Below are 11,133 nucleotides of genomic sequence, written 5' to 3'. Positions count from 1 at the left end.
TATGTGTGTGTACACAATATTTATTAATTAAGCATTATCTAGTTGGTATAAACACGTACATGAAACAATCTATAGACACTTCAATACTCATTACAAATCAGATCATTTAATTCAAACCACATAATAATTACTAATGCATAGAATCATTGTAGATGGATGACGACGGCGTATTCATGACTCTGCTGGTTGTCACACAGCTACAGTATTATTAAGGTAATGTATGTTTAGAGCTAGCATTGGTTTTAATTAAATTAAGTTAATTACTTTAAGTTCAGTTACTTAAGTTGATGGTATCAGTCATTGCGTTGTTGGCACTTATAGGTATACGTTGTATATGCCTTTTGCCAACTGGTATTGTATTGCAAACTATACAATTATTATGGCATTGTTATATGGTTGGTGACGTGAATGACAGTTATATAATTAGTATACTGGTGTGTGTGTGTGTGTGTGTGTGTGTGTGTGTGTGTGTGTGTGTGTGTGTGTGTGTGTGTGTGTGTGTGTGTGTGTGTGTGTGTGTGTGTGTGTGTGTGTGTGTGTGTATTTGAACAGCAAATATTTGTGTGTATATATATATATATATATATATATATATATATATATATATATGTTAGAAGTAATAAGAAATAATTGTATTATGCCTCTTTGTGAAGTGATGAAATATTTTGACATTCACTAACACATGTACAATCCAAGAGAGACGACATCTGTCTTTTTTGATGACTTAACTATGTGTCCTTACGATTTTTGTTTTTGCTTGTTTTGGTTTTGTTTATTGGGGTGAAAAGTTTAAACCACTGTATCTGTACATTGCTTCTGCACTCTCATAAAGAACATTCTCTTTTTACAAGTTTCCAGATCATTCAAAATTTAGAACACTTTTGAGCTAGTTAGTAACTTGATTCCGTATTCCAAAACTTAATTGTCTGTACTGGCAAAGGCAACAAGTAGACAACTCAAGGAAGTCACTTGGACAAGGCAAATAGTAGCATGGGGCAGTACGTGCAGTATGATCGAGTCAACTTTCTCATTACTATCAATGGAACTAGAAATGGTTGCCAATTCTTGAGCAACATTTCTGCTACATGTTGCTGAGAAAAGTCACCAAGATTTCTATTACACTGCAAATAATAATTCAATTGTTCATAAAACCAAGATAATTCAGTCTGAGAATCAACAAAATCATTCTCTCGACTGCATGGCCAGCACAAAACCCTACTTTAAATTATGTTGTCCGTCCTACTGTCTATGGTCTGTTTGCCTGTCTGTTTGTCAATACATATGTTTATAAATCATCACTATAACTTACACCAATGCTAATTACATGTCTGTGTCTGTCTGTCTGTCTGTCTGTCTGATTAAGATAGATTATTTGATTTTGACATTCAAGGCCAAGTACATTAGTCAGTCTATGACTTTGTTGTTTGCAATGACTGGTTTGCTTTCACAAATTCCTAGCAAATGTGCAAGTAGAGTCTATATGAGAATACAGTGTCTGTCTGTCTGTCTGTCTGTCTGTCCTGTCAATGGTAGTATATTTCAAACATGATCACTATACAGGCTAGGTAAAGTAGCTATGGTAAGCTTTAAAAATGAGTTCAATAGGCCCTATAGGGCCATTATACCTATCAATCTAATGTACATAAAACTGAGTTACAAAATCATCAATGTCGTTATGATTAGTGGAAGTTAAAATGGAAATCTTCTTGGCGATTGCGCTAACGTTGCACCGCTGCAATGTTGTTGGGAAGCGTTTCCGCCAAAGCACAAATTTCTTGCAGTTGTTCTTGCCTGAATTGTCTGTTGCCCTCTGTGACAGTTCCTGCAAATATTTGTTGGCTTCTTCGCCCCAACGACCACAGTGTTCCATGACAAGGGGAACAAACCTCAATGACCGTGTTCCAGGAAGTTTGAGTTGACTGTATTTTATTGTTTCCTCTGCCTGTCTGTCTGTCTGTCTGTCTGTCTGTCTGTCTGTCTGTCTGTCTGTCTGTCTGTTTGTCCTCAGAAATCTTTCAAGCTTTTCAACTAATCATGGTGATTTAGATAGATTATTTGACTTTGACATTCAAGGCCAAGTCCATTAGTTAATCTATGACTTTGTTGTTTGCAAGGACTGGTTTGCTTTCACAAATTCCTAGCATATGTAAAAGTAGAGTCTATATGGGAATAAATTATTTGTCTGTCTGTCTGTCTGTCTGTCTGTCAAATAACATATATTTCAAACATGTACATCTATAATACAATGCTAGCAAGGTAACTATGTAGAGTTCTGCAACTACGAGAGTTCACTAGGACTACATTTAGAAAACAAACAAACATATAACACTTAAAATAGAACAATGCAGACTATCCGGAGCCAACTTAGCGGCTGAAAACTGGGTAGAGCAATCTACCGTACAGTCAATGTCACTTTTGAGAGCTGAGGTTTTTCTCATTATTACCTTGGCATTGCACTTTTGAAGTTGAGTTGAGAACCTCTTTCTCCAGATGTCTAGAAACTCAGCAGCATTAGGTTGACCGAGTTCATCACGTGACTTCTTGACTAGCCTTTCCAGGAAGTTTTTCCCATCTCACCCATCGTCCGTCCGTCCGTCCGTCCGTCTGTCAGTCTGTCTGTCTGTTTGTTTGCCTGTCTGTACATGTACTGCTAAGTATGGTAAAATATCTACCAAATCATATAGGAATAAATGTCATCAAAGTATTTACTCAATCATGTTGTAAAGAAAGTGTTAGATGCAATATGAATGTATATACATTTACCGGTGGGTACTTTGTTCAGTTGTTGAGTACAGCAGATGCATAAGCTGGGTAGGTACTGTCAACACTTTAGTACAACATGATTGAGTAGATACTTTGATCACGTTTATTCCCATATGATTTAGTAGATCTTGTATCATACTTAATTAGCAATACAGACAAACAAACAGACGGACAGACAGACAGACAGGCAGACAGACAGACAGACAGATACTTTATTCTCATATAGACTCTACTTGTACATTGCTAGGAATTTGTGAAAGCAAACCAGTCCTTGCAAACAGCAAAGTCATAGATTTTAACTAATGGACTTGGCCTTGAATGTCAAAATCAAATAATCTATCTAAATCACCATAATTAGGTGACAGTTTGAAAGTTTTCTGAGGATAACTTTAGCATTGCATCTTTGTAGAATTGTAGAAAATCTTTTTCTCCAATACGACACGAACATGGACCTGGAGGTATTAAAATTGGCTTCTGGATTTACTGACTGTTGTGACAAATGCTGCAAAAAATTCTCTGCCTTTGTGCCCCACCTCCCAAAATGTTCTATCACAAGAGGAACACATCTTGATACATATCCTCCTGAAACAAGCTCTTCTGAATATTTTTCATTTCTTTTCTTCTCTTGTCGTGGCAGCAAGACCATTTTCCTTGCTAGCCCTCTTCATAATATCCTGACAGACAGACCGACAGACAGACAGACAGACAGACAGACAGACAGACAGACAGGCAAACAGACAGTAGACAATAGCACGGACAACAAAATAATTATAGTAGGGCTTTGTGCTGGCCATGCAGTCGAGAGAATGATTTTGTTGATTCGCAGACTGACTGATCTTGATTCTATGAAAGGGTGAATTATTAATTATTTGCAGTATAATAGAAATCTTGGTGACTTTTCTCAGCAACATATAGCAGAAATGTTGCTCAAGAATTGGCAACCATTTCTAGTTCCATTGATAGTAATGAGAAAGTTGACTCGATCATACTGCACGTACTGCCCCATGCTACTATTTGCCTTGTCCAAGTGACTTCCTTGAGTTGTCTACTTGTTGCCTTTGCCAGTACAGACAATTAAGTTTTGGAATACGGAATCAAGTTACTAACTAGCTCAAAAGTGTTCTAAATTTTGAATGATCTGGAAACTTGTAAAAAGAGAATGTTCTTTATGAGAGTGCAGAAGCAATGTACAGATACAGTGGTTTAAACTTTTCACCCCAATAAACAAAACCAAAACAAGCAAAAACAAAAATCGTAAGGACACATAGTTAAGTCATCAAAAAAGACAGATGTCGTCTCTCTTGGATTGTACATGTGTTAGTGAATGTCAAAATATTTCATCACTTCACAAAGAGGCATAATACAATTATTTCTTATTACTTCTAACATATATATATATATATATATATATATATATATATATATATATATATATATATATATACACACAAATATTTGCTGTTCAAATACACACACACACACACACACACACACACACACACACACACACACACACACACACACACACACACACACACACACACACACACACCAGTATACTAATTATATAACTGTCATTCACGTCACCAACCATATAACAATGCCATAATAATTGTATAGTTTGCAATACAATACCAGTTGGCAAAAGGCATATACAACGTATACCTATAAGTGCCAACAACGCAATGACTGATACCATCAACTTAAGTAACTGAACTTAAAGTAATTAACTTAATTTAATTAAAACCAATGCTAGCTCTAAACATACATTACCTTAATAATACTGTAGCTGTGTGACAACCAGCAGAGTCATGAATACGCCGTCGTCATCCATCTACAATGATTCTATGCATTAGTAATTATTATGTGGTTTGAATTAAATGATCTGATTTGTAATGAGTATTGAAGTGTCTATAGATTGTTTCATGTACGTGTTTATACCAACTAGATAATGCTTAATTAATAAATATTGTGTACACACACATATCGCATGCTGTCATTTTAATTGTATAGTGTTTATCTGTTAATAAATCTTTTGTAGCAGTAGTTGTGAAATAGAATGAAATTGCCTGAGTACTTTGCACTGTTCTAATTATATTGGTAATTAATTAATTGCATATTATTTAATTGGACACAGGAAATAAATTTGCGATAAATAGTACACAATTTGATGTATGCAGTGCACGCCACAATGTAAATATTGACACCAATCAAATCCAGTTAATTAATAATGTGCGTAGCAGATGCGCGCACCCAAGAAATATTTCAAGAAAACTGCAAATTTTTTATTTAAACGCAAAACATATTAATTAAAAATCACTTAACCTGCCGTCCAATTTATTTGAAGTCGATTTGTGCCGAGATAGCAACGTTCAGCGGACGACACTCAAAACTGAGGCCCCCTTTCAATAAACGGTGCAGGTTACTGCTCGAAAGATGCGCAAAAAGGCAGCAGTTCGTTTATGTCAAAATCGCGGTTGTAACATATCCATTCACTACCAAGAATCGATTGGCGCGCCGGTAGCCTCGTACACCAAAGCGCATTCGCTGCAGCGGCTAAGTTCCCAAACCTCGTCCAAAAAAAAAAATCGCCCGGAATACGTTCCTTCCTTCTAGTTTTTATATTAACTCAAGCTTTTGACCAGATATCTTAGATATGGTGTTATTATTTATAGCGCTAAAACGTTTACTAAAGTATTAGAACTTTTACATATTATTTAGCGTCAAGTGACCGTGTCTAAGTTTACAGTTAATATTGATATAGTTGTAACTTTTTCTGTACAAATATTGACACCGTCTGTTCCGATCTCTGCAATGCATGCATGCAACTTCTAAAGGCGAAACGGTTCTACCTTACAACATGTCACAAGCAAAGCCAAGCCAATTTATCAAAGCTTTGAATTCACTCTTAATTAATTAACCCTCTATGTACTGAATGGATCCGGGCTACTTTCTAATCTGCATACAATAGCGACTACCTGTATCTCCCAAATTTTTCCAAGTCAATACAAATAAAAAAATCGAATGTAATAACTTTAGTTAGTAACCTAGAACTAGTATATGTTCGCTAAGGAACAGCCAATAAAGGGTTAATGTTCACGCATCGTTTCCTCCGACGATTTCTGCCAAGCAGCAAGGTCATTGGGTAATTGGGCCATTCAATTTTTGTCATTCAAATATTTGTGTTCCTAGTTTTCTCATATCTAAATTTTAATTTTTGCAATAAACAGTTATTTAAAAAGAATCATTGTCTTTAATTTTAAAATTTTAAATTAAATTTTAAATCTCTACGTTATAAATTTTAATTTTGAACTTTTTTAAATTTAATTTTTGCTTTTTAGTTTTGATTTAAAATTTTGTAATTATAATTCTTACTATTGTATTTTGGTATTTTTGATTTCTAAGTTTTATTCTCTAAGGTTTGATTCTTAGCATATAAGTTTATGCACGCCTGTGATGCAGACGATCCATGTATCACATCCAGCTGTACATGAGTGGAAGTCTTTAAGTCAACTCATCTATGGAACATTATTAACACTTCTATTGTTAGTAAAATAAATAGGTTAATTACAATAAATGTTTACTAAAATGTTTCAAAACTTGTGCAGCTTCACTACCAATGATGACATGCATTGTGTACCCTCCAAGAAGTCTCTCGGATTTCCTTTTCCTAAATTTGTGCATCACGGATTTTTGTATCCCTATATATATCAGGCGTGAATTTTCGAACTTCAATATACGATACCTAGAATTCTCAATCATCGCAACTTTATCATCCGCTCTACCATCTTGATACTAGCTGTCAAGTAGAGGGTGTGGTTTGCAAGCGTACTCAAATATCTAAGAAAGTGTGCTCGCTGGTTTTTCATAACGACATTGTCATTCCAATCAGTCGTATCTATACTTCAGTCTTTTCTAAAGTTCTGTAATTTTGCGCCAGAGTCATGGTGCATGTCGCTACGGTAGCAGTAGCGTTTCTGCGAGCTATGGCATGTGTGCAGAGTTCAGATCATGTGAGTAACTTGGCTAGCTGGATCATAAGGGCACATGGTTGAAATACACAAACATCAGCGGGTAATAGCAATCAGCATGTACAGCATGAAAGCGTAAATAGCATAAATAATGTTCAATCCCATTGATCACGTGTCGAAATTTGATACAGCCAGTGCAACATATGTGATTCTCTTTCCAACGTTTGCCAAAAAGATACGTATGGAGGAGACGGGTCGTCTAAACTTGCTGATGGAGTAACATGCTTGACCAATCAATACAAGATAGGTTTGAGTAGTTGTACACCCAAATCTTCTGTTCTTTGGATTAATCCGAGCCAAGTATACAATAAATTAAGATGTGTTACTGGACTGTTGTTGTAACATTGTGTTTGTAGATGCCTGGTCGTGGATTTCAGATTTACTGTGACATGACATCATTTGGTGGTGGGTGGAGTCTCATCTATTCAAGTCGCGATGATTCTACTGGTGACAACAACATGCAAAAAGGAAATAGGTTTACTGCACACATTACCAGTCTAGATCCAGGAAATGCAAACAAACGTCTGGCATACGACGTATTTAAAGCCATAGAACAAAGCAGTTAGGATATGAAGAAGTGATGCTCACTTGATACAGAGACTACAGAGGTAAGTTGAGCATTTATATCAATTTTTAACAGTCTAAAACAAAATGCGTGCATTATCGCATTGCTAAAATGTCTTATTTGGTGTTGTAGTTAAGAAGTCGATAATCAAGATGTACTTCCAGAAAAATTCAACATTAGGACTTACTTTTAGTCAGTTTATAGACAGAAGAATGGCTGGTGGTTCCAGATTTGGCTGTGGCACTTCAGTTTGTTGCTTGCAACATTAACAAGTAAAATATTTCTATAGTTACTATTTCTCTAGTATTCTTACTATGGCACAGAAAATTCCAGCGGCAAACCTATTGCTCTCAGTTGGGTATTTACCAGTGTTACAAGATTATTGTACATATGTAATCAAATAATATGAAATAAATTTTGACAGGAAGAGGGTGCTTTCGTAGCTGGAGCAGTGTCTTTAAGCTGCGCTTGGTTTAAGGAAGTCTGGAATGGTTAGATTGAGAATGCAAAGAAACTTGTATTGCATTGTTGTGAATGCTAACTACCATTGATGTTTACAGAGGTAGACAATAATGGTGGACACTTACTTGCTCCACGAGACTGGAGTCGTGCTGAAATATACTACAGCCAGTCGTCGTCTAGCGGCAGCTGTGGACATCGCGGTCTCTTTCACATCTTCATCCGCTAGTCAAAAGATTTGCAAGTGTGGATCAGTGTGGATGCTGCGGCATGCAGATGACTATTGGATAGTAGTTAGTTTGACGTTTGATGGTTTTTGCTGCTGCTGTGTTTTAGAAATCTAAGCAAACTAATGCCTGCATGTCTAGCTTATATGCTCAGATTATAGCTGCTAGTTTCTAGCAATTTGCTAGTCGCTTTGTGTCGTTTTAGTTGTAGACTTCATGATCGTCTGCGTAACATTAGCTACATACGCAGAAATAGAAAAATATAATCACGTGATTATATGTTTGTGAGTTTGATCAGTTAACACGGCACTTATCATACCATGCACGATCATACTTATACGTGTATCCGGTATAGCTATAACTACAAGACCCAAAGTATTTTTACAGATCTTTTAGTTTTGACGTTTTGATCTTTAGTGCTGTGCTGTAGCAAAGTTAGTTTCTAGCTATGGGTAGTCGCTGTCACCGATAGCAGAATACTAACCTTTATGATCTGCGCAAATTCAATGCTCCGAAATTTGTGTGATATCTATATGATCACGTGATTTTACGCATTAATTAACAGGGAGCCCTACTAATTCTCACTATAAATTTGTGGTTTCCCAAATAGAAAAAATTCTGTGCTTACGGTATCTAGAATTATGTTGCTTAATTAAACTACGCAAATGGAAATATCCTAAATTTAGACAATTGCATGTTAATTAAATTTTTTTATTTTGTTATAGTCACGTGAAATTTTGTATAACTTAATTACATGGAACCAAACAGTGGACCTTAGTGTCTGTCAGGAATGAGAACACGGTCATTCTGATACGTGCAGCTCGTACAGCTTTTCCAACACCGTGCCTCCGACATGCAAACGAGCCCTTGCATTGTCAGAAGATGTGCATGAGTGTACAGCTGTCGATCATGCCACAGTATACTGCAATACATCTATCTATGCATAGACATAATTTGACACCGTCCTGTCTACTAACGCACGTATCTCCAATTTAACAAACTATTCTATAGAAAACACTCGCAGCTATCATGCAAAAGGGTGCACTTCGTATCGCTCAACGTTCTGCACCAGTACGTAATACGATATCACGTTTTGCTACTGAATTCGATGCATGAGTGGCAGTGGAAGTCGATATGGCTACTAAAATAAACGAAAATGGTTGCAGACGCAACAGTCTTGCAAGAGCGTAGTGAGCATTCTGTGATGGTGGGGGCACAGATCATAAGTTTATGTTTGAATATTATACTGCTAATTGCATATATGTGCATATATGTGTAAGTATGTATGTTTTTACATGGGGCAATGTTAGTTCTACTAAACGGCATTCTTTGCCACTTTATAATCATAAGGTATTGGAGGAGTTAAGAGAGGAAAACTCCCAGCAAAAGCTATAGTGGCTGCGTTTATGTTGAGAATAAAAATACAGATGAGAAGAAATGAAAAAAAAGACATTACTGGCTACTGGAGACCACTTACAAAAAGAAAAGGAGTTAATCATATGTTAATGTGACAATAGTATCTACCTTTAAATTGATGTACGTATATACTATTGTAAGGTAAACGTTTAAATAATCTTACCCATGCAGAAAAGAGCATAAAATTAAGCGAAATCTCATGGGATTCTCGCTCATCTCATGAGATCTGGGCATTTTTCATGAGCGGAATCTCATGAGACGTTTACCTCATGAGATTCAATGTGTGTGTTAATGCTGCTCATAAGCCAATTGCTTATCTCATGCGATTTGGGCATTTCTCATGAGAGGAGTCTCATGAGACGTATATCTCATGAGTTTCAATGAGACAATTGCTCATCTCATAAGATTTGTGTATTTCTCACAAGCAGTGGCTCATGAGACGTATTTCTCATAAGATGTAATGGATGTGTTCATGTTGCTTCGCCATGAGCCGCGGGAGTTATTAATCCGAGCCAAGTATACACTAACTCAAGATGTGTTACTGGACTGTTGTTGTAACGTTGTGTTTGTAGGTGCACGGTCGTGCATTTCAGATTTACTGTGACATGACATCATTTGGTGGTGGGTGGAATCTCATCTATTCAAGTCGTGATGATTCTATACTGGTAGCAACGACATGCAAAAAAGGTATAAGTTTTCTGCACACATTACCAGTCTAGATCCAGGAAATGCAAACAAACGTCTGGCATACGACGTATTGAAAGCCATAGAGCAAAGCAGTGTACAATACGAAGAAGTAATGCTGACTGGATACAGAGACTACAGATGTAAGTTGAATATTTATATCAAAAATATTTTGAGTATTCTAAACCAGAATGCGTGCATTACCGCATTGCTAAAATGTCTTATTGAGTGTTGCAAATAAGAATTCGTTGATCAAGATGTACTTCCAGAAAAATTCAACATCAGGCTTTAGTTTTAGTCAGTTTGTAAACAGAAGAATGTGTGGTGTTGTAAGAGGTGGCTGTCGTAGTTCGGTTTGTTGTTTGCAACCTTAATAGATCTAATGTTTCTAGTTACTATTTCTCTAGTTTTCTTACTACGGCACAAAAATCTCCAGCGGAAACCTACTGCTCTCTACTGGGTAATTGTCGATATCATATATTATTTTAATTTTAATAATATAAAGATTTGAACAGGAAGGCAATGCTTTTACTGCTGGAGCGATGTCTTCAGGCTGCGCTTGGTCTAGAGAAGTCTGGAATGGTTAGGTTGAGAATATAAACTTGTATTGTATTGCTATACACTGTAACTAGCATTGCTGTTTACAGAGATATATACACAAGGTGGACATTTACTTGCTCCAAAAGACTGGGATCGGGTTGAAAATTACAAAATTTCAGTCGCCGTCTAGCGGCAGCTGAGTAAGCCGCTGTCTGTTTCACATCTTCATTCACTGATCAAAACTGTTTTTTCATAAGTGTGCATGCTGCGGCATACAATAGATGACTAGTGGGTAGTAGTTAGTTTTGACGTTTGATTTTTGCTGCTGCTGCTGTGTTGTAGAAAACTATGCAAACTAGACATACGCCAGCTCAATTGCTCAGATTAGCTGCTAGTTTCTCTAAAGTATTTCGCTACTAGTTGCATGCTTTGTGTCGTTTGAGTTGTA

At 36.5% G+C, this 11,133-nt stretch overlaps 1 long non-coding RNA gene across 1 annotated transcript; it reads left to right on the top strand.

Annotated features, from left to right (window-relative positions):
- The first annotated feature begins 6,575 nt into the window (after window positions 1-6,575).
- Window positions 6,576-8,310, top strand: LOC134193138 (uncharacterized). The gene is made up of 6 exons (XR_009972017.1): window positions 6,576-6,837; window positions 6,926-7,094; window positions 7,151-7,402; window positions 7,492-7,717; window positions 7,784-7,850; window positions 7,920-8,310. It is a non-coding gene; the product is annotated as an uncharacterized LOC134193138 (long non-coding RNA).
- The last annotated feature ends 2,823 nt before the right edge of the window (window positions 8,311-11,133 follow it).

The sequence above is a fragment of the Corticium candelabrum genome, chromosome 1 (genome assembly GCF_963422355.1).
Source record: "Corticium candelabrum chromosome 1, ooCorCand1.1, whole genome shotgun sequence".
Taxonomy (NCBI): Eukaryota; Metazoa; Porifera; class Homoscleromorpha; order Homosclerophorida; family Plakinidae; genus Corticium; species Corticium candelabrum.
Note: the sequence above shows the minus strand (reverse complement) of the source record. Positions and strands in the feature narration are given on the sequence as shown.